Below are 25,638 nucleotides of genomic sequence, written 5' to 3'. Positions count from 1 at the left end.
GTTCGGGTTCGGGATCCGAACCCGAACCGAACTTCGTCCCGAACCCGAACCCCATTTAAGTCAATGGGGACCCAAACTTTTGGGCACTAAAAAGGCTGTAAAACAGCCCAGGAAAGAGCTAGAGGGCTGCAATAAGGCAGCAACATGTAGGTAAATCCCCTGCAAACAAATGTGGATAGGGAAAATTAAAATAAAAATTAAAAAAATAAAAATGACCCAATATCAATTAGACAGAGGTCCCATAGCAGAGAATCTGGCTTCACGTCAGCAGAGAATCAGTCTCTTCATACCATAGCAGAGAATCTGGCTTCATGTCACCCACCACTGGAAGAGGCCACTGTCACATATTTAGGCCCCGGCACCCAGACAGAGGAGAGCGGTCCCGTAACAGAGAATCTGGCCTTATGTCAGCGCAGAATCTGTCTTCATGTCATAGCAGAGAATCAGGCTTCACATCACCCACCACTGGAACAGGCCACTGTCACACATTTAGGCCCAGGCACCCAGGCAGAGGAGAGAGGTCCCATAACAGAGAATCTGGCCTTATGTCAGCACAGAATCTGTCTTCATGTCATAGCAGAGAATCAGGCTTCACGTCACCCACCACTGGAACAGGCCACTGTCACACATTTAGGCCCAGGCACCCAGGCAGAGGAGAGAGGTCCCGTAACAGAGAATCTGCCTTATGTCAGCGCAGAATCTGTCTTCATGTCATAGCAGAGAATCAGGCTTCACGTCACCCACCACTGGAACAGGCCACTGTCACACATTTAGGCCCAGGCACCCAGGCAGAGGAGAGAGGTCCCGTAACAGAGAATCTGGCCTTATGTCAGCGCAGAATCTGTCTTCATGTCATAGCAGAGAATCAGGCTTCACGTCACCCACCACTGGAACAAGCCACTGTCACACATTAGGGCCCAGGCACCCAGGCCAGAGGAGAGAGGTCCCGTAACAGAGAATCTGGCCTTATGTCAGCACAGAATCTGTCTTCATGTCATAGCAGAGAATCAGGCCTCACGTCACCCACCACTGGAACAGGCCACTGTCACACATTTAGGCCCAGGCACCCAGGCAGAGTGAGAGGTCCCGTAACAGAGAATCTGGCCTTATGTCAGCACAGAATCTGTCTTCCATGTCATAGCAGAGAATCAGGCTTCACGTCACCCACCACTGGAACAGGCCACTGTCAATATTAGGCCCAGGCACCCAGGCAGAGGAGAGAGTCCCGTAACAGAGAATCTGGGCCTTATGTCAGCGCAGAATCTGTCTTTCATGTCATAGCAGAGAATCAGGCTTCATGTCACCCACCACTGGAACAGGCCACTGTCACATATTTAGGCCCAGGCACCCAGGCAGAGGAGAGAGGTCCTGTAACAGAGAATCTGGCTTCATGTCAGCACAGAATAAGTCTTCATGTCATAGCAGAGAATCAGGCTTCACGTCACCCACCACTGGAACAGGCCACTGTCACACATTTAGGCCCCGGCACCCAGACAGAGAGAGGTTCATTCAACTTTGGGTTGCCCCGCAATATAATGGTAAAATGAAATTAAAAATAGTATTGAATGAGGAAGTGCCCTGGAGTAGAATAATATATTGTTAAGGGGAGGTAGTTAATATCTAAATCTGCACAAGGGATGGACAGGTCCCTGTGGGATCCATGCCTGGTTCATTTTTATGAACGTCAGCTTGTCCACAAGGCGGCTGCGTTTGTCTGTAATGACGCCCCCTGCCGTGCTGAATACACGTTCAGACAAAACGCTGGCCGCCGGGCAGGCCAGCACCTCCAAGGCATAAAGGCTAGCTCTGGCCACGTGGACAATTTGGAGACCCAGAAGTTGAATGGGGCCGAACCATCAGTCAGTACGTGGAGGGGTGTGCACAGGTACTGTTCCACCATGTTAGTGAAATGTTGCCTCCTGCTAACACGTTCCGTATCAGGTGGTGGTGCAGTTAGCTGTGGCGTGTTGACAAAACTTTTCCACATCTCTGCCATGCTAACCCTGCCCTCAGAGGAGCTGGCCGTGACACAGCTGCGTTGGCGACCTCTTGCTCCTCCATTGCCTTCGCCTTGGGCTTCCACTGGTTCCCCTGTGACATTTGGGAATTGCTCTCAGTAGCGCGTCTACCAACGTGCGCTTGTACTTGCGCATCTTCCTATCACGCTCTAGTGTAGAAGTAAGGTGGGCACATTGTCTTTGTACCGGGGATCCAGCAGGGTGGCAACCCAGTAGTCCGCACACGTTAAAATGTGGGCAACTCTGCTGTCGTTGCGCAGGCACTGCAGCATGTAGTCGCTCATGTGTGCCAGGCTGCCCAGAGGTAAGGACAAGCTGTCCTCTGTGGAAGGCGTATCGTCATCGTCCTGAGTTTCCCCCCAGCCACGCACCAGTGATGGGCCCGAGATGCTTTGGGTGCCACCCCGCTGTGAACATGCTTCATCCTCATCCTCCTCCACCTCCTCCTCATCCTCGTCCTCCTCGTCCTCCAGTAGTGGGCCCTGTCTGGCCACATTTGTACCTGCCTCTGTGTTGCAAAAAACCTCCCTCTGAGTCACTTCGAAGAGACTGGCCTGAAAGTGCTAAAAATGACCCCTCTTCCTCCTCTTCCTCCTGGGCCACCTCCTCTTCCATCATCGCCCTAAGTGTTTTCTCAAGGAGACATAGAAGTGGTATTGTAACGCTGATAACGGCGTCATCGCCACTGGCCATGTTGGTGGAGTACTCGAAACAAACGCAACAGGGCCACACAGGTCTCGCATGGAGGCCCAGTCATTGGTGGTGAAGTGTGTCTGATCCGCAGTGCGACTGACCCGTGCGTGCTGCAGCTGAAACTCCACTATGGCCTGCTGCTGCTCGCACAGTCTGTCCAGCATATGCCAGGTGGAGTTCCACCTGGTGGGCACGTCGCATATGAGGCGGTGAGCAGGAAGGCCGAAGTTACGCTGTAGCGCAGATAGGCGAGCAGCGGCAGGGTGTGGAACGGCGGAAGCGCGAACAGACGGCCCGCACTTTATGCAGCAGCTCTGACATGTCGGGGTAGTTGCGAATGAACTTCTGCACCACCAAATTCAGCACATGCGGCAGGCAAGGGATGTGCGTCAAACCGGCTAGTCCCAGAGCTGCAACGAGATTTCGCCCATTATCGCACACCACCAGGCCGGGCTTGAGGCTCACCAGCAGCATCCACTCGTCGGTCTGTTGTTCTATACCCGCCACAACTCCTGTGCGGTGTGGGGCCTGTCCCCCAAACATATGAGTTTCAGAATGGCCTGTTGACGTTTACCCCGGGCTGTGCTGAAGTTGGTGGTGAAGGTTTGTGGCTGACTGGATGAGCAGGTGGAAGAAGAGGAGGAGGAAGCTGAGTAGGAGGAGGAGGAGACAGGAGGCAAAGAATGTTGCCCAGCGATCCTTGGCGGCGGAAGGACGTGCGCCAAACAGGTCCTCCGCCTGGGGCCCAGCCGCCACTACATTTACCCAGTGTGCAGTTAGGGAGATATAGCGTCCCTGGCCGTGCTTACTGGTCCACGTATCTGTGGTTAGGTGGACCTTGCCACAGATGGCGTTGCGCAGTGCACACTTGATTTTATCGGACACTTGTTTGTGCAGGGAAGGCACGGCTCTCTTGGAGAAGTAGTGGCGGCTGGGAACAACATACTGTGGGACAGCAAGTGACATGAGCTGTTTGAAGCTGTGTGTGTCCACCAGCCTAAATGACAGCATTTCATAGGCCAGTAGTTTAGAAATGCTGGCATTCAGGGCCAGGGATCGAGGGTGGCTAGGTGGGAATTTACGCTTTCTCTCAAATGTTTGTGAGATGGAGAGCTGACGCTGCCGTGTGACATGGTTGAGATGCTTGTGACGCAGGTGGTGGTGTTGGTGGTACATCCCATGTTTGCTGGGCGGCAGGTGCCAACGTTCCTCCAGAGGCAGAGGAAGAGGCCGAGGCGGCGGCAGCAGCAGAAGAGGCTGAGGCGGCAGCAGCAGAAGAGGAGCAGGGGGAGCCTGAGTGACTTCCTTGTTTTTAAGGTGTTTACTCCACTGCAGTTCATGCTTTGCATGCAGGTGCCTGGTCATGCAGGTTCAGAACGTTAATGCCTCGCTTCAGGCTCTGATGGCACAGCGTGCAAACCACTCGGGTCTTGTCGTCAGCACATGTTTGAAGAAGTGCCATGCCAGGGAACTCCTTGAAGCTGCCTTTGGGGTGCTCGGTTTCAGATGGCGGGCGGTCAGTAGCAGGCGGAGTCTCTTGGCGGCGGGTGTTCTGATTTTGCCCACTGCTCCCTCTTTTGCTACGCTGTTGGCTCGGTCCTCACCACTGCCTCTTCCTCCGAACTCTGAAAGTCAGTGGCACGACCTTCATTCCATGTGGGGTCTAGGACCTCATCGTCCCCTGCATCGTCTTCCACCCAGTCTTGATCCCTGACCTCCTGTTCAGTCTGCACACTGCAGAAAGACGCAGCAGTTGGCACCTGTGTTTCGTCATCATCAGAGACGTGCTGAGGTGGTATTTCCCATGTCCTCATCATCAGGAAAAAATAAGTGGTTGTGCGTTAGTGCATTCTATCTCTTCCACCCTGGGGAAGGGCTAGGTGGATGCCCTTGGGAAACCCTGGCAGCAGGAGTCTTCAAACAGCATAAGAGACTGCTGCATAACTTGAGGCTCAGACAGTTTCCCTGATATGCATGGGGGTGATGTGACAGACCGATGGGCTTGGTTTTCATGCGCCATCTGTGCGCTTTCTGCAGAAGACTGGGGTGGGGGATAATGTGAACGTTGCTGGATCCACTGTCGTATGATTTCAAGTGATCCACTGGACCCAGGAGGTCAAGGGTACGGTTCCAATAGTCTAAGACTATATTTCCTGTTCTGGTCTTTTCACTAATTTTCCATTTAAAATGTAACTTTTATTTCTCTTTTATAAACAGATTAATCACAAAAAACATATAATTTTAAAATGCCATATGCTGGGCAAATACTAATGGGGGACTTATATGTTTAGCGTCCACTGCTTAATTGTGTATGAGCTAAGGATTCGGTTATCTCTAGCAACAATTTGCGAGATACGTGTCTGTAATGTCATCCGACATCAGACACTTTTACAGCTATCGCTCCTGGGTTTAATACCCTTCCTAGTGGCGCTATGTCTGCCCTGTAAAGTGCATATGTAAGCGGCGTCTGCAGATCGCCGTTCAGTGATTCATTCTTTGGCCTTGCATAATCATTAAAAACTAATGGTGCAGCTCCCATTAGTTTTTAATGGTGCAGACGCCGCTTACATATGCACTTTACAGGGGCAGACATAGCGCCATAGGAAAGGGTATTAAACCCAGGAGCGATAGCTGTAAAAGTGTCTGATGTCGGATGACATTACCGACACGTATCTCGCAAATTGTTGCTAGAGATAACCGACTCCTTAGCTCATACACAATTAAGCAGTGGACGCTAAACATATAAGTCCCCCATTAAGTATTTGCCCAGCATATGGCATTTTAAAATTATATGTTTTGTGAATAATCTGTTTATTAAAAGAGAAATAAAAGTTACATTTTAAATGGAAAATTAGTGAAAAGACCAGAAACAGGAAATATAGTCTTAGACTATTAGAACCGGATCCACTGTCGGCCACCCAATTGACTAATGCCTGTACCTGCTCAGGCCTTACCATCTTAGAACGGCATTGGGCCCCACCAAATATCGCTGTAAATTCTGCTGGCTACTGGGACCTGAGGTAGTTGGTTCACTAGGACCGTGTGGCTATGGCAGAACGGCCACGTCCTCTCCCAGCACCAGAGGGTCCACTAACACCACCACGACCATGTCCACGTCGCGTCCCTTATTAGATGTTTTCCTCATTGTTCCCATTCACCACAATTTTGAGAATGGCAAATTTGGGATAGTTTTTCAACCCAGAACAAAAAGTCTGCTTTACGGTCACTACAAATAACTTGACCAGCTAAAACAGTACAGATTTGGTTGAATAGAAATGTCTGGCCTGTTTTTTTTTTGCGCTGTGTGACAGGTATAGGTTTAATCACAGAATCAGACTTCTATCTGCACGGTAGCGTGTGTCTTAGGTTTTCTGAATGACACTATCAGTACCTTCAATGTAAGATATCCTTTTTGGGATAGATTTCAAGTAGGCCTCAAATACCAGAAACTAGTTATTTTGAGAATGGCAAATTGGGGAATAGTTTTTCAACCCAGAACAAAAACTGTGCTTTTACGGTCACTACAAATAACTTGACCAGCTAAAACAGTACAGATTTGGTTGAATAGAAAATGTCAGGTCTATTTTTTAGGCGCTGGGTGACAGGGCTCAATCTTGCCCTGATGTAGTATATGGCCAAAAAATAACCACACTGTTGATGGTTAAATGCACTTGGTGACACAGGCTCAGCTGCCCCAGATGTAGTATATGGCCAAAAAATAACCAGACTGTTGATGGTTAAATGCACTTCAGGTGACACAGGCTCAGCCTGCAGCTGATTGTAGTATATGGCCAAAAAATAACCAGACTGTTGATGGTTAAATGCACTTCGGTGACACAGGCTCAGCCTGCAGCTGATGTAGGATATAGCACAAAATAACCACACTATTGATGGTTAAATACACTTGGTGATAGCTTGTGCTGGCCACCACAAGTCACAAAATGGCCGCCGATCACCCCAGAAAAAAAGTGATCTAAAAACGCTCTGGGCAGCCTCAAAAAAGTGAGCAAGTCAATAATAGCACTTCAATGATCACAGCTGCAGATCGATCACAGAATGAAGTCTTTTGGAGGAGTTAATCTGCCTAATCTCGCCCTAACGTCGCAGCTGCAACCTCTCCCTATGCTTTGAATCAGCAGAGTGACGTGCAGCGCAACGTGACCCAAGCTTATATAGAGGCTGGGTCACATGCTGCACTGGCCAATCACAGCCATGCCAATAGTAGGCAAGGCTGTGATGGCCTCTTGGGGCAAGTAGTATGAAGCTTGTTGATTGGCTGCTTTGCAGCCTTCAAAAAGCGCCAAGAAACCGCCGAACACCGAACCGGACTTTTACAGTTCGGGTTCGCTCATCCCTATTCATGTTGTATAGACAAGAATGTATAATGATTGCGATAGAGATTACAATGCTGTAATGGATCCACTCCTGGGATAGAATGGCTAGCAGAGGGGGAAGAACACAAAATGTAGATTTGTTTAAACTGGCCTTGGAATTTAACTGGATTGATGTTTGGCGCTATCTGAACCCGGAAGAAACCATGTATTCCTGTTATTCTAAATCACATCAAACGTGGTCAAGAATAGATATTATTTTGGGAAATAAAAATGTAATGTCCCAAAAAGGATTAAATAAAGTATTTGCCTATGGCCTTATCCGATCATAGTGCTGTGGTAATGGAATTGGACTTGAACAGAAAACAAAACTTGCCAATGTTTAAGTTCAATCCTTATTGGTTATCATTAATCTCAGATAAAAAAAAGTATATTGGTGGAGTTAAAACTTTTTTTCCAGGAGAACAATATCTCCGCTAGTAGATTGATAGTCTGGGTACTGCCAAGGCATATTTAAGAGGATTGTTGTTTAAAAAGGTGAATTATTGGAAGAAAAAGTACCTAAAGAAAAAGGGAATTCACTGAGGAAAAAAAATTAGAAGAAGCAAGACAAGTATCTATAATGAACCCTACTGAAAATAACAAGAAGAAATGGGAGGATGAACATGAAAAGCTAAAAATATATCAGTTAGAGAGAAGTAGGAAAGAATTGCTTTTCCAAGGGTTTCGGTTAGCCTCAGAGGGAGAAAAGGTTGGTAAAATTTTAGCAGGTATAGTAAAAAATCAGAGAGGGAAATCATGGATAGGGCGATTGAGATACTACGGATGAAATAGTCAGTTCACCCGAAGGAATTAAAAAGATTTTGTGGATTACTTTCAGGAACTTTATAAGTCTAGGGAACAATATTCAAAAATAGAATTTGGACCAATATTTAGATCAGATTGTTCTGAATGAGATATCTAAGGCCCAAAAGGAATATCTGGAAAAGAAATATCTATTTTAGAAATACAGGAGGTCTTGGGTACGGTGAAACCTGCAAAAACACCAGGGTGTGACTGACTCCCTTCGAAATAATAAGACCTTTGCGCAGGTCTTAATACCAGAATTAAGAGCGACACTGTGTGAGGCCCAAAAAATAGGTGATTTACCAGACTCTATGAAAGAAGCAATTTTAATTGATTCCAAAAAAGGGTAAGAACAACTAGATCATATAGACCAATATCTCTGTTAAACACGGATGTTAAAATTTTGGCAAGGTTTTGCAGGTAGGCTTTCTAAGGTGATTAAAGGTATAATCATGAAGATAAGACAGGTTTTATACCCGGAAGAACGATATATTCAAATATAAAAAGGTTGTACCTTAATATTGAAGCTAATAAAACAGAAATTTGTGAGAAAGCTATACTCTCACTGGATGCCCAAAAGGCATTTGATTGTATCGAGTGGGAGTATCTATGGGCAGTTTTGAAAAGGGTTGGCATAGGGGGAGGGATTAATAAGATGATTCAACTTATATATTGCAAATCCGAGGTCTAGGGTGATGGTGGATGGGAGCTTGTCCCGCCTTTTGCCCTCTATCGGGCACTAGGCAGGGATGCCCTTTCTCCCCATTACTATTTGCTATTGCAATAGAGAGAGCCCTTGGCATGTATAATAAATGATAGGGAGTGTAAAGGTTTTCAATACGTGGAAGGAGACGAAAAATTATTAATGTATGCTGATGATATTTATTATTTATGCACAACACTGTGGATCAGTTTAATAGAGTAATAGATATAATAGATAAGTTCTTTTTTTTTCTGGTTTAAATATTAATTGGGGGAAATCCCATATGATGCTATTAGGGAAGGGCAATCACAGAAGGTCTCAAGGGTGCATGTGCTTGATAAACACGAGAGTTTTAAATATTTAGGTATACAAATCTCCGCAAATATAGAAGAATATGAAAAGTTAAATGTACTCCCTTAATAAAAGAACTTAGAACTAAATATACATTTGGAAAAGATTACCGTTGTCAATTCAGGGTCGGGTAAATCTAATAAAAATGATTTTTCTTCCAAAAATACTGTAAGTTCTACAAAATGCCCCAATGAGGTTGCCAAAGAAGATTTTTAGGTTATTAGATAGTCTAATGGGGGATTTTATTTGGAAAGGTGCCATTCCTAGGTGAAAGAGAGAAGTGCTTCAGCTCCTAGTAAAAGAGGGTGGATTAGCTGTTCCCAATTGTTTTTTTATTATTTAATACACATTATAGTCAGATAAAGGGAAGTTGAATGGTTTGGTGGGAAGGCAGGAATTAATTTAAATGGGGTGGAGAGGGGAAATGAATCACTTAGAGGTATTGGAGTCAGTACACTGGGAAAAAATACCACAGGAAATAGAATATTGAATTCAATGGAGTATATATGGGTGGAAGATTAAAGGTTATTTGCAGTACACATCGATTTGGAAAAATATTAATTTAAAGGAATTGCAAACGATTAGGTTATATATAGACTGGATAAAAAGGGGGATGAAAAATCTAGGTCAAGTATTTGAGGAATATAAACTTGGTTAGGGAGTTTGGGATTCCCCAAAAGGATATCTATAATTATTTTCAGCTCAAAAATGCGATGAAGACATCGGTGCATTTAGATAAATATAGAAAGGAACAATCAGATAGAATAGATACATTTATCAATGGAGGAGAAAAAAGAGGAACAACGACAAAAAGATATGGGATTTGATGGAAGGGAAAAAAAAAACGGATTACAATACTTGCCAGAGGAAAATGGAAAAAGAGCTTCTGTCTTTTACGGAAGAAAAATGGAATGATGCTCTTAGAAGTTATACTACGGTGTCGGAAAGGGCTCACATAAGATATCTCAGTTTTTTATAGTGCATTAGGCTACATCGATCTCCTTGGGTGTTAAAGAGAATGGGTGTGAGAACTTCTGATAAGTGATAAATACGGATGACGACCGTGTGCATTCCGTATTTGGTGGAACGGAACAGCTGGCCCCCTAATTGAACAGTACTATCCTTGTAGTACAATAATAGGACATGCACGACTATTTTGTGGAAAGGACATACGGCCATAAGGAAAAAGAATGCTCACGGAGTAACTTTGTTTATATATATATATATCTATATATATATATATATATATATAGTCTGCAAAACAAACGGAATGAACAAGGAAAGAAAATATGTTTGTGTGCATGAGCCCTAATACTGAGATACTTTGTGACTTTCTACCTATGCACTCAGAAGCTAGTATTTTTTCACAGTTATTATAAGAGAATATGCAGAGCTAAGTTTAGAGGAAAACAAACAAACAGTGACCTGGTTTAGCTCTATCGGGCGGTTGTTTAGATCTAAAAACTGTGAGGTCATTCCCATAGATTTTTATTGAGGCTCAATACAAGTGTATGGCAAACTGATATTGCAACATTGTTTCTGTTTTTTCCTTTAACTGAAGGTTCCTAGTTAAATTAGAAACTGTATAAAAGGAGAGCAGTCAGAACCCGAAGTTGCCTGCAAATAGGCACCAGTGTTTAGTAGGAGAGACACTGCCAGACTGTACAAGAAACCATGCGAAGAGTCTAGATGGCATACTCTGCCACAGACTCTGGGTCACCAGTCCTTTGACCTGGGTACCAGCCTTTTAAGAAGTGAGGAACAGGTAGCTCAGGCCTTTGCTCAGCACAGAACCTTCTTCTACCAGAGGGGGAGAAGCCAGCTCAGTGCATAACCTGTATTGTTTTGCACTTGAGTTCTTCATTAAAGAAGCACAAAGGTTTACTGCAGACCCTGACTCTCTGGACTTATTTTCCATTGAGGTGCACCACACCTTACAATCCCCAACCGAGAGCAGCAACACCTGGTGACAGCTTGATGGTGTGAAGGAGTGTATTAATTCAAGAGGTCAAAAAGAAACTAAAGGCTTTCCAACATTATCCAATGTTAATGTTCATGAGACCCACCATCCGGAAGGACATGGAACGATCAATGCAGTGCAGGTGATTGCAAGGAGAAAGCTTCTGCCCTTAAAGAAGAATATGGCTGCCAGTTTGCAGTTTGCTAAAGATCACCTGCACTGCATTCCATTATACGAACCTCATATCACCTGTGATACATAGTGGTGGTAGTATCCATGGTTAGGACCTGTCTTAAAATCTTGAGTGGTTTTGGGTCACATTTATGCAGAAATATAGAAAATTCTAAAGGTTTCAACAACTTTGAAGCACCACTGTATCATCTATATATAGATAACACAGGATCCACCATTGAAAATATAAGTTGAACACTGCTCATCATCTCTCGCTCCCTATACATTGACCTCGGCACAGTCCTCTGCAGGACTTTTTCTCCATTAGTAAGGAGCTTTTATAGGCTTTACTAAGGGGCTCTTCAAGTAAAATGCTAAATTCTCTGGATTATGGTATGGAAATAGATTCAAGAAGAATGCTTGTATGTATTGATGACAAAATGGCCCCATTGAGATCTATCCCATGTAATCATTTAATCTTTTGCTGGTATGTTCTTTATAGTAGACCACAAAGGCCACAGATGGGAGGTAGAAGAAGAGACGCACAAGCAAGGCAGGTATGCTAATTCTTATATTATAATTTATATCTATTTGTTAGGTGATATAACAAGAGGATTCTAGATAGTAATATCTTGTGAATTTACCTCACATGCTTAAGGTCTGTGGATAAAGTACTAGTAAGGAATTGTATTATTCTAAAAATGAAAGGCAAATTCTATACTAAACCAATATGAAAACCACATGTATATCTATGGAGCTATAACCATAGCAATCTGATTATTGTAATACATGTTATATGGTATGCAATGATTGAAATCCCTGTGTTACGTAGATGTATTCTATGAAACATAAGGTATGGTTATCACTTAGACAGATAGGAGGGAATTTATACTTCTATAGAATGTGTACACTGATATGGTATAATAATTACATGGGGGAGTTTATGATATTGGTAGAAGTTACTTTTGGCAGAAGTTTAATGTTACAAAGTTTCACAATCGTGTCTTTCACAAGCATTTTGCATGTGCAAACACTGTTATTGTGTTTTTAACATACAAAACTGGATAAATTGGACATACACAGTTTTTCTTTGTGTTTTTAGTGGAGTTAATTTTTTTTAACCACAATGGTTTCTGCAATATGTTTCTCTTTGTGGTATTTTTGGGCATTTTATACCTAGAGGCATCAATTGTATCAAGACCGTGCATTTGCCTTTGTAACCTATGATACAGTCTTTGGACTGATTTGTTTTCATTCATCCCAAAAATGTTCAAAAGAAAACAACTGATGTGTATACTTTTATAATGTTAGGCTGTGCACCACACACACACTACTGTCTATTGCAAAAAAACTTACGGTATGCATCCTTCAATGTGATAACATGTGGTACGATGATCCAATTTTTCATAGAAGCTATGGGCTTCAGCTTTTCTAGAACTGCTTCAGACATATTCATTTAATCTCTTCTGACCATCCATAGTACATCTATAGAACAAGATGGTTTATTAAAGCTGGTGCCCGCTTCCACGGTGATGCAGGAGTCATAGCTTCCAAATTTCTGCTGTTTCCCCACAGCTGACACCTGGGACTAATATTTGCTGATCACATTGTGACCACGGCATCTGGGGTGGCTTTCACCAGAAGCACTTTGTTACCAGGGGCCAAAACAGCTATCCTGTGTGGCGATCGGGGGAGCCGTTTGTTCCTTGTGATAGCCTCAGATCCTTCAAAGGGACCAAGACTATCACAGTAGTAGCTCTTTTGGAGGCCTGCAGGTTCCAGGGCTCCATAGGAACATAGCGAATCTCCATTAATCTTATTTAATTAATTGCAGTCTTTTGGACAAGGGATTTAACAATACCTTCCCTAAGGGGAATTAACCCCTTTAGCTACAAGAGAATGTATGGAGCGGGGTACTTCTCTGAGCCCACTCCATACATGGCGGGTGCTGGCTGTATATTACAGCTGGCACCCCGTGGCAATGACTGGAATTGGCGATGATGCTGAACCTGGTTATTTAACCCCTTAGATGCCGCGTTCAATACTGATAGTGGCATCTATGGAGTTAGGCAGAGGGAAGGCAGTGAAATAGTGGTGCTCCGATTAGTTACCATGACAGCCTGTGGCATGCTGAAGGTTCCCAGGCCTGTCATGGTAAACTGCCTGTAATGCTGTGCATGAGGCACAGCTCAGCAGGTACAGTATCAGAATCCCATACACCAGTGGTCCCCAACCTTTTTTGCACTAAGGACCAGTTTCATGCAAGACAATTTTCCCAGGGACCGGGTGGGGTGGGGGGTTCTGGGGCGGGGCTTAGGGGGTGCTGGTCGGCACTGACTGATTCACATGCATAACAAAACACAAGGTGCATATTAAAATATATTACACTATATAACGACTATATGAACTGACTAGGGTCTCTGCTGCACTGGTCTCTGCTGCACTGTACCGTATTTTTCGCCCTATAAGACGCACCGGCCCATAAGATGCACCTATGTTTTAGAGGAGAACAATAAGAAAAAAATATTTTTCATTACACCTCAGGTAAGACCAGCAATTAGACCCCCAATGTTAATCAGACCTCAGATCAGACCCCCAATGCCGCAGATCAACCCCCCAACCTTCAGCCATCTATCAGCCCCCATGTCAGCCATCAGCCCCCCCATGTCAGCCAGTCATCATCTCCCATTTCAGCCAGTCATCATCTCCCATTTCAGCCAGCCATCATCCCCCATGTCAGCCAGCCATCATCCCCCATGTCAGCCATAAATCAGCCCCCCATATCAGCCAACCATCAGCCCTCATGTCAGCCAGCCATCAGCCCCCCATGTCAGCCAGCCATCAGCCCCAATTCCTCAGATCAACCCCCCAACCCTTTAGCCATCTATCAGCCCCCATGTACAGCCATCATCCCCCATGTCAGCCAGCCATCTCTCCCCATGTCAGCCCAGCCATCATCCCCCCATGTCAGCCAGCCACCATCCCCCATGTCAGCCAGCCATCAGCCTCATGTAAGCCAGCCTTCAGCCCCCATGTCAGCCATCAATCAGCCGCCCATATCAGCCAGCCCCAGAATTGTGGAGTTTTTTTCAATTGCTTTCCTATACAAGACATGGTAAATTAAATGGTGCCATTAAAAATAAAACTTATCCTGCAAAAAATTAAGCCCTCACAGCGCTCCAGACTAAAAAAATACCCAGGAGCCATTGGCTCCTAAACTGAAAAATTTAGGAGCCAAATTAAATTTTTAGTCGCCAAATTCAAAATACATACAGTATATTTATAATAAAAAAGACTTGGAGGAGAAGAAGAGACTCAGGTCCTAGTAGTGAGCCAGCTCTACGTTATAGCAGAATACAGCACCACACACCCTTTACATCCAGTGACATCTCTGGTCAGATGTTCTCTTTCCTATTCTCCTCTGTTTGACCCCGACTGCCATGAATAATTCTTTCAGCCGCATTTCGTCTCTATAGTGTTTGTTACACAGACACATTGGATTTCCTAATTTTTCCATCAACCTCTCCATCCTGGTGTCCCGACAATGTCATCCGGCCGCCACTCCCATTACTGTGCCAATGTGCTCCCCAATGACCGAAGTACTATACTGCTGAAATAATAGTGACCCCAGTAGACATAATTGGGGTCATTTATCAAATTGGTGTATGGTAGAACTGGCTTAGTTGCCCATAGCAACTAATCAGATTCCACCATTCATTTTTAAAAGGAGCTGTCTTAAATTAAAAGTTGAATCTGGTTATATGGCAACTAAGCCAGTTCTACATTACACCAGTTTTGATAAATGACCCCCAAAATGTCCCTATAGTGTCTACAGCATTTATAATGCCCCCTTAGAGTGCCCCCCAGTAATAATAACATCCTATATTGTGCTCCAGGTGATAATTCCTGTATAGTGTCCCTGAAAAATAATGTTCCCTAATATGTCCTTGTAATAGAAATGCCCCTATAGTTCCTACCAAAGCAATATCCCCCACACTACTCCCATATAGTAGTTTGCCCCCACAGTATTAATTTCTCCAGACTGCCCCCACAGTATTAATCCCCCCACGGTAGTAATTTTCCCCACAACTGCCCCCACAGTATTAATTGTCCCCACATTGCCCCCACAGTAATAATTTCCCCACACTAGTAATTTGCCCCCTACGTAGATAGTTTGCTCCCCATGTAGTATTTTTCCCTCCACTGTCCCTTTAGTAATATTCTCCTGTGCCCTCCAGTAATGTCCCCCAAGTTGGCACACAAAAAATAAATAAATAAAAAGCTATTACTTACCTGTGTCCCAGTCGGCGCTCACTCATAGATGGTAGGCAGGCACCGCTGCACAGACGTTAGTGTGCTGCGTCCGGGCACAGGCGCGCAATGACGTCATCACGACCGCCTGTGCCGGGGATTTTACTACCGCATAGGCTTCAAGCCTACTAGGCCTGAAGCCTATGCGGTGATCGGGGGGCAGGGAACTATGCGCTCCCGTGCCCCCCCCCATAGTTTGTGGACGCTTGGGTCGGCGTTGGACCCCCCAGCGATGTCGGGCCCGGGGCTACAGACCCAAATGCCCCAATTATAATCCGCCACTTCTAGTAAGTATAGCTCTTTAGTTATAAAACTGTTATTTTCTGTAAAAATTACGTAGGCTCTTGACATATTTACAATATACAGTGCCTTGCAAAAGTATTCACTATGCTATGGACAGATGCTTCCATTCCTGCTATCAGTATTTGGGCTCCTTCAGTGTTATCGTTGGTGTCTTTGTTCAATCTGTAGTGAATGCCCTTCTTGCACGGTCTGTGAGCTTTGGTGGATGGCCTATTTTGACAGATTTGTAGCTATGCCATATTTTTTTCCATTTTGTTATAATTCGTGATGAGTGAATCGAATTTCAGGATAAAATTTTATTCCCCACAAAGCCGAATTTCCTCATGCTTCGCAGTAGCGAATCAATATAAACTGAAATAGTGGTAAAAAACGAAAAAAAATAATACTTACCTGATCATTTACTTGTGACGGGCTGCCAGCCATCGTCTTGCTTGAAGATCTCGGCAGAAATCCTGTGCACAGTGTAAGTATGGACGTCAACACACAACGGCCCGCGCGATGACAATATCCCCGTTGCGAGCAAATGCATCAGTACGTTTTTTTATTTTTTATTGTACAGTTTCTTATTTATGAGATACCAATGAGCAATAAAAACAAAACTGTAATACGGTTGTACAGCACGAATAGAACGCATGTGTCAAAAATGAATAGCCTCCAAGATGGACAAGCCGATGCACTCAGCATATACACAAATATAATACACAAATGTATATTCAAAAATATATCTTTATTGAAATCGATAAACAAATAACTTAGGCAAAAACTACCACAACCACATGGAGAGTGCACAAAACACATTGGTGACATCAAGTTATAGAATTGCAAGTAACTGGAGAAGGTGGGATGGAAAAACAAGTATAAATAAATACAAAATCAACCATGTGGCTCCCCTACCTAGATAAAAAACCGTGAATCACAACATTTACACAATACTCTCCTGAGGAAGCTGACGCGAAACACTTTTGGGGTCTCTTGGAGGTGCCACTAGCCGGGTCTTTATTGTGTATATGTTGTGAATCATGGTTTTTTATCTAGGTGGGGGAGCACATGGTTTGATTTTGTATTTATACTTATTTTTCCATCCCACCTTTTCCACTACTTGCAATGGCTAATAACTTGATGTCCTGATGTGTTTTGTGCATCTCCACGTGGTTGTGTTTTGTCTTTGCCAATTCATGCATCTATTTATTTGTTTTATCAATTTCAATAAAGATATTATTTTGGAAATACATTTGTGTATTATATTTGTGCATATGCTGAGTGCCTGGGCTTGTCCCATATAGGAGTATTCCGTTTCTTATTTATATCAGATGCGCGATCATTTATGAACATGCATCTGAGGGGTACAATGACAGGGAGAAGCTCAATAGCGGTCCCTGTCACTACACCCACTACTTACAAAGAAATGCCGCTTGTCGATGAAGTAAGTCGTCACAAGCAGAATTTTTGGTAAAATTTGGCAAATCAGCTGAATCAAAATTTTTAATACTTGCTGATCACTAGTTATAATAGATTTAATGGTGTTGCAGACTAAGGGGCCTTTCGAAGCAGGTGTTTTCATTCACATCATGTGACAGAACATGTGACACTTTGATTGCACAGAGGGGGACCTTAGTCAACTAATTATGTGATTTTGGAAGTTAATTGGTTGGTCCAGACCTTATTTAGGGGTTTCATAGCAAAGGGGGTGAATACATATGAACTCCCAATGTTTCAATTTATTTATTTTTAAACAAGAAATATGTTTTGTTTCCACTGTAACAATTTGGATGGGTTTGTCAAGTCTATTATATAAAATCTAAATAATAATCCATCTTAAATTCCAGGTTGTAATGTAACAAAACACCAAGAGCGGGACACTTTCTCAAGGCGCTGTACAGGCTACATGCCTGTGGCACCGTAATGTGATTGCTACCTTGCATTGACTTTGCATACTAGTTGATTCAAAGACTGCATTATTTACTGTGTACAAAATGACCTGATTCATCGGCTAGCCTGGGATAGAGAAACAATAGCAGATTTTCCTGTTGTCTAGAGACAAGGGCTCTGCAGCTAATAATACAGCACTTAGTAAAATAAACACAGGCTAAGCAGTTAGTCTGCCGGAGGCATCATGTGGCATCGTCGCTTCTGTGGGCATCTCCACTTTATCCTGGAAGATAGCCAGTTGGCTATTATTTGGGATATTTTTAATCTTTTGCATAGTTTAGCAGTCTGTCATGGACATACAGTGCATCTAGAACAAGTTTACACCACCCTGTTAAAATGTCAGGTTTCTGTGATGATAAAAAAAATTAGATTGAATTGCAAAAACTCAATTGAAAACACCAACTGAAAATCTTTTAGGTAGAGGGAAGAAAAAATATAAAAATAAAATAATATGGTTGCCCATTTGTGCACACCCTTAAACTAATACTTTGTTGAAGCACGATTTGATTTTATTACAGCACTTTATTACTGTTTTTGGGTATGAGTCTATCAGCAAGGCACATTTTGCCCACTCTTCTTTGCAAAAACACTCCAAATCTGTCAGATTGCGAGGGCATCTCCTGTGCACAGCCCTCTTCATATCACCCCACAGCTGTCTGGGCTCTGGCTGGGCCATTCCAAAACTTTAATCTTCTTCTGGTGAAGCCATTCCTTTGTTGATTTGGATGTATGCTTTGGGTCGTTGTCATGCTGAAAGATGAAGTTCCTCTTCATGTTCAGCTTTCTAGCACAAGCCTGAAGGTTTTGTAAAAATATTGACTGGTATTTGGAACTGTTCATAATACCCTCTAGCTTAACTAAGGCCCCAGTTCCAGCTGAAGAAAAACAGCCCCAAAGCATGATGCTGCCACCACCATGCTTCACTGTGGGTATGGTGTTCTTTTGGTGATGTGCAGTGTTGTTTTTGCGCCAAACATATCTTTTGGAATTATGGCCAAAAAGTTCAACCTTGGTTTCATCAGACTATAACACCTTTTCCCACATCTTTTGGGAGACTTCAGATGTGTTTTTGCAAAATGTAGCTGGTTTGGATGTTTTTCTTCATAAGAAAAAGCTTTTGTCTTGCCACTCTACCCCATAGCCCAGACATATGAAGTATACAGGAGATTGTTGGCACATGTACCACACAGCCAGTACTTGCCAGATATTCCTGCAGCTCCTTTAATGGTTGCTGTAGTCTCCCATACCTGTTTTCTTCTTGTCTTTTCATACATTTTGGAGGGACGTCCCAGTTCTTGGTAATGTCACTGTTGTGCCATATTTTCTCCACTTGATGATGACTGTCTTCACTGTGTTCCATGGTATATCTAATGCCCTGGAAATTCTTTGTATCCTTCTCCTGATTGATACCTTTTAACAATGAGATCCCTCAGATGCTTTGGAAGCTCTCTGTGGACCATGGCTTTTGCTGTGGGATGCGACTAAGAATATTTCAGGAAAGACCAACTAGAAGAACTTTTATTTGAGGTTAATCAGAGGCACTTTAAATGATGGCAAGTGTATTCTGACTCCTATTTAACAGATTTTGAATGTTATTGCTTAATTCAGAACACAGCTACATCCCCAGTTATAGAGGGTGTGCACCATATGCAACACCATTATTTTAGTTTTTTTTTTGTTTTCTTCCCTCCACCTAAAAGATTTCAGTTTGCTTTTCAATTGAGTTGTACAGTTTATAGGTCACATTAAAGGTGGAAAAAGTTCTGAAATGATTTATCTTTATCTCATTTTTTTTACATCACAGAAACCTAACATTTTTAGAATTTTCCTTTGAGTCCTTATATTTTTATATCATATAAAATTTTCCTAACACGGTCTTTTTGTGCCTTGTAAGTAGAAAACCTATGCCATAATCTTTTGCCTTTTGTGTGACATGCACTCACAATATGGTGAAGTTCACTCACAAGAAAGTTTATAGTATACAATCAAATATTATACATTGCACAGTCTGAAATAACAAACACTGACTACGTATAAAATCTACGAAGCATAAGTATAAAGAGTGCAGAAAATTTATATGAGTGAAAAAAGGTATGGAGTTCTTAAGTCATAAAAAAAAAAATCAATGCTTCCCATGTATTCAATGACAGTACTGATAAGCATTGCTTCTACACCTAAGGGAAACGAAGCAGGGGAGCAAAATGTACATCAGGGTGTGAATGCTGCTCTGGTTGGTATTGTCATTGCCTACTGTGCAATGTATGGACAGGAAAAAGGTTACAGGAAAAAGATTAAATCCATGCATTGTAAATAAAATCCCTAGTTCTTTGATGGCCAAACCTCGGCACTCCAACTGTGGTAAAACTACACCTCCCAAGATTCACACTTGCTTGGCTGTTCTCAGAACTTCATAGAAAGGAATGGAGCACACTGGGAGTTGTAGTTTCACCACAGCTGAGAGTGCCGGAGGTTAGCCATCACTGCACTTAATTTATACATCGCCTAGCATGTTTAGGGAAAGTATGAAATAGGTAATTCAATTCCGTTCTAGTTGTAACAACTCTCCACACAATAAACTCTACCCCTTAAAGGGTTGTCTGGGTTCAGAGCTGAACCCGGACATACCCATAATTTCACTAGATCGCGCAGGGCAACGCTCTTTTGTTTACAATCATACACTGCCGGGCGGAAGCTTCCGCCCCACAGTGTGTTCGGTGACGTCACCAGCTGTGATAGGCGTGTTTTACGCGCTGCCTAGCCGTTTTTGCTAAAAACGCTACAAGCCCCGCCCATCAGTGCCCGTGACATCACCGGGCTTCCCTGGCAGCCCTCTGGAGAGCCCGGTACGTCACCGGATCTCCAAAAAATGCCTTTGCCCTGCGGATTTAGCGCAGGGCAAATGAGAGCATCGGAGCCTGAACGCTTCGATGCTCAAGTCAGGGGGGCTGCCTGTGTGAAAATGGAGGTATGTCCGGGTTCAGCTCTGAACCCAGACAACCCCTTTAAGTTATGGAGGTGCCTTAAATAGTGTTCCCTAAACTAGCATAAACAGTGTCTCTACCTGACATGGATAATGTCTCTAATTTTTGTGGATAGTGTCCCTAACTGGTGTGGATATTGTCCCTCACTGGTGTGGATAGTTTCCCTAACTGGTATGGATATTGTCCCTAACTGTTATGGATATTGTCAGTAGCTGAGTGTGGATAGTGTTCCTAACTGGTATGGATATTGTCTTAGCTGGTGTGGATAGTGTCCCTAACTGGTATGGATATTGTCTCTAGCTGGGGTGGATAGTGTCCCTAACTGGTATGGATATTGTCCCTAGCTGGTATGGATAGTGTTCCTTACTGGTATGGATATCTGTCAGTAGCTGGTGTGGATAGTGTCCCTAACTGGAATGGATATGTCTCTAGCTGGTGTGGATAGTTTTTCCTAACTGGTATGGATATTGTCTCTAGCTGGTGTGGATAGTGTCCCTAACTGGTATGGATATTGTCCTTAGCTGGCATGGATAGTGTCCCTAACTGGTATGGATATTGTCAGTAGCTGGTGTGGATAGTGTCCCTAACTGGTATGGATATTGTCTCTAGCTGGTGTGGATAGTGTCCCTAACTGGTATGGATTTAGTCTCTAGCTGGTGTGGATAATGTCCCTAACTGGTGTAGATATTGTCTTTAATCGATGTGGACACTGTCTCTAATTGGCATGAATAATGTCCCTATTTTATGGCGGTGATCTGTGCCCACCTCTGCTCCACAATCAAGCCTCATACTGGGCACTTACAGGAGCAGATTTTATAGGAATAAAACTTTATATTCACACTGCTTCTGATGAGAAAAGGTCACAAAAGGCATGTGTGTTCTGCTCTGTCCAGCCCCTATGTAGTGCTGTCAGCAGATTACCATGGTCAAACTCCCTTTGTAGTTCATTATGCACAGTAAAGGGGGAACTTCTATCAGAAAAGAGTAATTTTTAAAGCTCAATATTCATAGAAAACACTTTTCTTTTTAGAATTGTTGTCCGTTTTATTCTAGGTAGCACTATACCATTGAATTTAAATACATAATAGTGTCCTTATGTAACAGTCAGAAAAAAATGATAATGCCTACTATATTTAAAGGAAATTTATTGTCAGTTCACAGCTGCTGTGAGGGGAAGATGTTCTATAAGAAGTTGGGTGTAGAATTGGGATAACAGTATGACAGCTCTGTTATTCTCTTGATGTATGGCAAGTGGGGATAAGGGAACACCAAGTAAACAAACAGCAACAGGTAAACAGACTAGGCCCAAAGCTAGGGAGGAGGAATGGTAACCTCCTAACATTCCCTGAGCCCTCCCCTGACTGCTGACAGTATGAGCAAGTCCCGATGGTGAACAAACTCATACGCTGGAAACCTAAGCCCTGCTGACACTGTAGCAGACCCTAACTTAGGGGAGCGAGGCAATTGAGACTGCCCGGTACCTTTCCACCGTGAAGGGACCACCGTCTCCTGAGACCTAGAAGCAACTCCACTCACAAAGGAGAAAACAGGAGGACTTAGATTGAGACGAGTGGGAAGTAGAGGATCCACAAACAACCATTATAGAACTCCAGAAGGAAAATGTCAACTAACAAAGTCAGCAGTAAGAGTCGGACCTTAAAAAGAGCCTCTTAAACAGCTAACGAGCAGAACCTGTGGAGAGGTGGGATCCTGCCCACAACAACCAACAGAACGGGAAACACAGAAAGACCTGTCAGATAGACTCACATGCTACAAGTCTATACGATCTTCTCAGAACTCTCACACGGGCAGGCAGTGACAGTACTCCTCCTTCTACAGGGACCTCCGGGCACCCAGGACCAACCTTATCCGGGTGCGCCCTGTGAAAAGCCTCAAAAGGCGACTAGCACTGACATCAGTCGCCGGAACCCACATTCTTTCTTTTGGACCGTAACCCTTCCAATGTACGAGGTACTGAAGGGAACCATGAAGAATATGCGGGTTAATTATTCTGGAGATCTGAAACTCCAGATTACCATCATACCAAGACAGGGAGGAGGTGGCAAGGGAGATGGTTCAGCAGGTTCCACATAGTTTTTCAACAAAGACCTGTGAAACACATTATGGATCTTCCAAGCCTGCAGAAGTTCGAGACGAAACGCAACTGGATTAATAATGGCAGCAATCTTGTAAGGACCAATAAATCTTGGGCCCAACTTCCAAGAGGGTACCTTCAACTTAATGTTCTTAGTGGGACAACCACACCAAATCAGCCACACACAGGTCCGGACCAGTCATACGTCTCTTGTCAGCATACGTTTATATCTTTCGCCCATTTTTTTCAAATTGATTTGAATCTTCCGCCAGATAGATGACAATGAGGAAGAGAATCTTTCCTCTTCAGGTATACCAGAAGACTCAGTCCCAGAAAAGGTACCAAACTGAGGGTGAAACCATATGCACCAAAAAATGGTGACTTATCAGTGGACTCCTGTCTACGGTTATTTAAGGCAAACTCAGCCAAAGACAAAAATGAAGACCACTCTTCCTGATTCTCGGAGACAAAACACCTCAAATAAGTTTCCAGATTCTGGTTAGTGCGCTCAGTTTGTCCGTTCAACTGATGGTGGAAAGCCAAAGAGAAGGACAACTAAACACCCAGACGAGTACAGAATTCCCTCCAGAACCTGGAAACAAATTGCGTCCCCCATCAGACACCACATCAGAGGGAATGCCGTGTAATTTCACGATGTTATCAATAAACACTTGAGCGAGAGTTTTGGCATTGGGGCAAACCTGATAATGGTATAAAGTGCACCATCTTACTGAAGCGGTCCACCACCACCAAAATCACCGTCTTCCCAGAGGAACTAGGCAAATCAGTGATGAAGTCCATGGACACATGCGTCCAGGGACGGATGGGATGGACAAAGAATGAAGAGATCCTGAAGGCCGAGTATGAGTCACTGTCACGGAACCATGAACCAAACGTACAACAAGGGATAAGTGAAAATAAGAAGGCTTTATTGAAAATAAAGCTGTAAAGCAAAAGTCCAAACGGATGGCGAAACCGAAGCAGAGTCTTTGCGAAGCCAAGAGGTCAGGAACCAGAAGGGTAGTCAGACGAAGCCAGGTTTAGGAACCAGCAGGGTAGTCAGACGAAGCCAGGATCAGGAACCAGCAGGGTAGTCGGACGAAACCAGATCAGGAACCAGAAGCAGCAGCAGTCTAGAAGCATGTGAACACAGGAGGACCAAGCAAGGAACTGAAGCCACAGACCTCCTATATATATGAGCTAGGCATCCAGCTCCTCCCAGTGGGAAGGAGGAGCCGCAGGGTGGGAGGCTACAAGAAACCCAGAAACCAAGATGGCCGCCAGCACATGTCAAACGAAGAACAGCAAGAAGGTAAGACCATGACAGTACCTCCCCCCTCAAGGGCCCCTCCGCGGAGTAAAGAACGGTTTCTGAGGGAAGCGTGCGTGGAAGGCTCGGAGCAAGGCAGGAGCATGGACATCTGCGGAGGGAACCCCAGGAACGCTCCTCTGGACCATAACCACGCCAATGGACCAAAAACTGCACCCGACCGCGGACCAGGCGTGAGTCCAGGATATTGCTCACCTCATACTCCTCACGATTACCCACTTGGACCGGACGAGGCCGAGGAACCGAGGAAGTGAAACGATTACACACCAGTGGCTTCAACAGGGAGACATGAAACACGTTGGAGATCCGCATGCCAGGAGGAAGCGCAAGGGCATAGGCTACCGGGTTTACCCTGCGAAGCACTCGGAAGGGACCAACAAAGCGAGGCGCCAGCTTGGGAGTGGGCACTCGAAGGTTGAGGTTGCGGGTGGAACAACCATACACGGTCTCCGACCTGGTAGGAAGGAGCAGGCGCTCGTCTGCGATCAGCCTGGAGTCTCTGGCGCTGCGCAGAGACCTCAAGGGACTTCTGGATCAGTACCCAAGAAGCACGTAGGACGGAAAGGTGATCCGCCACAGCCGGAATATCCTGGGGAGAGAATACCTCCGGTAACACGGCAGGTTGGAACCCATAATTGGCCATGAAGGGGAGACGTCCCAGAGGAAGAGTTCACCGCCGTGTTCCTGGCAAACTCAGCCCAAGGCAGGAGGGTCAACCCAATTGTCTTGGTGATCGGAGACATAGCAACGAAGGAATTGCTCCAAGGCCTGATTGGATCGTTCTGCGGCCCCCATTGGACTGAGGGTGGTAGGCCGAGGAGAAGGAGAGATGAATCCCCAACTGGGAGCAAAAGGCGCGCCAGAACCTGGGCACAAACTGACTCCCCCGATCCGACACAATCTCCTTGGGCAAAACCGTGCAACCGGAAGACCTCCCTGGCAAAAATCGTGGCCAACTCTTGTGCAGAGGGTAACTTCTTGAGAGGAACACAGTGGCACATTTAGAAAACCGATCCACAATCATGAGAATGAGCGTATGGCCTCGGGATGCAGGGAGGTCCACAATGAAATCCATCCCCAGGTGTGACCATGGGCGCTCCCCGGTGGCTATGGGTTGCAGAAGGCCCAACGGAAGGTGCCGAGGGGACTTACTCTGGGCACAAACGGAGCATGCCGCTACATATGCGGCGATGTCGGAACGTAGGGAAGGGCCACCAGAACAGACGTGAAACAAGCCCAGGACAGCTGATTCTTTCCAGGATGCCCCGCGGTCTTGGAGTTATGGTAGGTTCGCAACAACCGAGTGCGCAACTCCTCAGGCACAAAACATCTGCCGTTGGGTCTCCCAGAGGGAGCACCAGATTGAGCCGCCAAAATCTGCTCACCCAGGGGGAGAGGTCAGGCTGGTGCGAATGGCGGCCAAGATCTGATTCGGAGGTATGACCGAAGTCGGAATCGACTCCTCCCCTGGACAGCTCGAGTACTGCCGTGATAAGGCATCCGCCCTGATGTTCTTGGAACCGGGTAGGTAGGAGACCACGTAATTAAAACGTGACAAGAACAGAGCCCATCTGGCCTGACGTGGTGTCAATCTCTTGGCCTCAGAAAGGTAGGTC

General features: G+C 44.6%; 1 protein-coding gene across 1 annotated transcript in view; it reads left to right on the top strand.

Annotated features, from left to right (window-relative positions):
- Positions 1 to 11,596: 11,596 nt before the first annotated feature.
- The window catches only part of LOC120998185 (gamma-aminobutyric acid receptor subunit rho-1), a 166,542-nt gene continuing 152,500 nt past the window's right edge, over positions 11,597 to 25,638 (top strand). Inside the window, exon 1 of the mRNA XM_040428757.1 lies at positions 11,597 to 11,630. The gene's annotated coding sequence lies outside the window, so the exon portion shown is untranslated. The remainder of the gene's footprint in view (positions 11,631 to 25,638) is intronic.

Source organism: Bufo bufo, chromosome 4 (assembly GCF_905171765.1).
Source record: "Bufo bufo chromosome 4, aBufBuf1.1, whole genome shotgun sequence".
NCBI classification, from domain to species: Eukaryota; Metazoa; Chordata; class Amphibia; order Anura; family Bufonidae; genus Bufo; species Bufo bufo.
Note: the sequence above shows the minus strand (reverse complement) of the source record. Positions and strands in the feature narration are given on the sequence as shown.